The sequence below is a fragment of the Rhipicephalus microplus genome, unplaced genomic scaffold, assembly GCF_043290135.1.
Source record: "Rhipicephalus microplus isolate Deutch F79 unplaced genomic scaffold, USDA_Rmic scaffold_124, whole genome shotgun sequence".
NCBI lineage: Eukaryota > Metazoa > Arthropoda > Arachnida > Ixodida > Ixodidae > Rhipicephalus > Rhipicephalus microplus.
The window spans coordinates 470,001-472,976 of NW_027464696.1; the positions used below are offsets into that span (position 1 = coordinate 470,001).

The window sequence follows — 2,976 nt, forward strand, 5'->3', positions numbered from 1 at the left end:
GTTCTTCCGTGCTTCCTCTTTCGGCAAGTCGTTGCGGCACCTTCCCAAAGCGCGCAGACCCGCTAATCGCGACGAGCGCGACGTGGCCGTGCCGCCTTTCCCTCGGCAGCAAGCAAAACGCCTGGCAACGTCGACGCTCCCCTAACCGCGATCTCGCACCGTGTTTCGTGTGGCGAATTCAAAAGCCGGCCGGCGCTGCTGCAACCATTACGGTCGGTACGCATACGCCGCGGAGGGCGGGACGGTCATCGGAGCGTGCGGTTCCTCCATCGAGTACTGCGCACCTCGGCCGTCGCATCGCCGTGCCATGACCGGCCGCGCGTCAACGCGAACCGGTGCCAGCGAGATCCCTCGCCTGCAAGAACCGACCGGCAGCCTCCGTCACCCGAGGACGCGGAGGCGCTTGCCGCGGACGGCGGGACGGTATGCACTGGTGCACAGCGGACCCGTCACATCGCCAGTTCCTTGACCGACCGCCGACGCTTGTGCCGTTCCTCTCGTACTTGGCAGTCGCCGCGCGATTGTCGGGTCTCGTTCTTGCACGCTCGAACGGTCGGGAGGGCACTCGGCTGGCGTTTCGGGAACGCGCAGCCTCGCCTTCTACCGACGTAACCACGACTCGCCGTTCGCGCTCCGCCGCTCCTGTTTACAGTACTAGGCGGTCCCGCAGCGGTCGGGTCGCGCATTTCGAGCGCTTCGAGCCACGGTGCAGTGGCGGGTCGAAAGCCGACCTATGAGTGCGTTGCGCCGTTTGTACCCGCGTCCGCCACCTGGCCAACCGTCCAAGGTCGCGGTGTTGGCGTCCGCTGGGCGCAACAATTTGTCACGGGGTGCCGCTCCACATTCAGGCAGCCCCGTGGGGAAAAGCCGACCCCGCGTCCAAACGGGGTCAGCGGCAGAAAGTGTCGGGCGCAGACGCAGCCGAGGCGCTCACCCTTCACAATCCGTTAATGATCCTTCCGCAGGTTCACCTACGGAAACCTTGTTACGACTTTTACTTCCTCTAAATGATCAAGTTTGGTCATCTTTCCAACAGACCGGCGCAACCGAAAGGCCGCGCCGGACATCGGTCCGAAGACCTCACTAAATCATTCAATCGGTAGTAGCGACGGGCGGTGTGTACAAAGGGCAGGGACGTAATCAACGCGAGCTTATGACTCGCGCTTACTGGGAATTCCTCGTTCAAGGGGAACAATTGCAAGCCCCTATCCCAATCACGAAAGAAGTTCCACGGGTTACCCAGTCTTTTCAGACAGGGATAAAGACACGCTGCTTCCTTCAGTGTAGCGCGCGTGCGGCCCCGGACATCTAAGGGCATCACAGACCTGTTATTGCTCTGTTTCGTGCGGCTAGGAGCCGCTTGTCCCTCTAAGAAGGTTGTAAGGTGCTGGGAACCCCGCACCTATTTAATAGGCTAGAGTCTCGTTCGTTATCGGAATTAACCAGACAAATCGCTCCACCAACTAAGAACGGCCATGCACCACCATCCACCGAATCAAGAAAGAGCTCTCAATCTGTCAATCCTCCCAGTGTCCGGGCCGGGTAAGTTTTCCCGTGTTGAGTCAAATTAAGCCGCAGGCTCCACTCCTGGTGGTGCCCTTCCGTCAATTCCTTTAAGTTTCAGCTTTGCAACCATACTTCCCCCGGAACCCAAATACTTTGGTTTCCCGGAAGCTGCCCGCCGAGTCATTTGAGTAACTCAGGCGGATCGCTGGTTGGCATCGTTTATGGTCAGAACTAGGGCGGTATCTGATCGCCTTCGAACCTCTGACTTTCGTTCTTGATCAATGAAAACATTCTTGGCAAATGCTTTCGCAGTAGTTCGTCTTGCGACGGTCCAAGAATTTCACCTCTAGCGCCGCAATACGAATGCCCCCGTCCGTCCCTCTTAATCATTACCTCGTATTCCAAAAACCAACAGAACAGAAACGAGGTCTTGTTCTATTATTCCATGCAAGTTTATTCAGGCGACTCGCCTGCGTTGAGCACTCTAATTTTTTCAAAGTAAAAGCACCGGCCATCTCGAGGCACACAATGAAGTGCACCAAGAAAGAACCGGCATGATGTTCAGTCCGAGCCGTCGCATCGGGTAGATGCACTACTCGTCTGGAACTGAGATCCAACTACGAGCTTTTTAACCGCAGCAGCTTTAGTATACGCTATTGGAGCTGGAATTACCGCGGCTGCTGGCACCAGACTTGCCCTCCAATTGATCCTCGTTAAAGGATTTAGAGTGTACTCATTTCAATTACGGGGCCTCAAAAGAGTCCCGTATTGTTATTTTTCGTCACTACCTCCCCGTGCCGGGAGTGGGTAATTTGCGCGCCTGCTGCCTTCCTTGGATGTGGTAGCCGTTTCTCAGGCTCCCTCTCCGGAATCGAACCCTGATTCTCCGTTACCCGTAACAACCATGGTAAGCAAGTAACCTACCATCGAAAGTTGATAAGGCAGACACTTGAAAGAAACGTCGCCGGCTCGTGGCCATGCGATCAGCACAAAGTTATCCAGAGTCACCACACAATACGGGCCGAAACCCGATCGATCTTGGTCTAATAAAAGCACCCGTTACCCAAAGGGCTCCAGGCTCACTGCATGTATTAGCTCTAGAATTGCCACAGTTATCCAAGTAGGAAGAAACGATCTAAGGAACCATAACTGATTTAATGAGCCATTCGCGGTTTCGCCTTATTTCGGCATGTACTTAGACATGCATGGCTTAATCTTTGAGACAAGCATATGATTACTGGCAGGATCAACCAGGTAATCGTTCGACTGCGCGTCCGTCCTCGCCTTCGGCGGGCCGGACGCAGTCTGTGTGCGGCGGAGGCCACCTTCAGGCGCCCCAACACGCTTATTTTGCACTCCGAGATGACGGCGTTCGAGCTCGCTACGGCACAACCTTCCCGAAAGACGAGTGGGAGCCGTGCGGCAAGAAGCACGTTCATGCTCGCTCTTTTTCGTTGCATCGACTCGGTC

At 55.8% G+C, this 2,976-nt stretch overlaps 1 non-coding gene across 1 annotated transcript; it reads right to left on the reverse strand.

Annotated features, from left to right (window-relative positions):
• Positions 1 to 948: 948 nt before the first annotated feature.
• On the reverse strand, positions 949 to 2,763 carry LOC142790816 (small subunit ribosomal RNA). The gene has a single exon (XR_012889794.1). It is a non-coding gene; the product is annotated as a small subunit ribosomal RNA (ribosomal RNA).
• Positions 2,764 to 2,976: the final 213 nt, after the last annotated feature.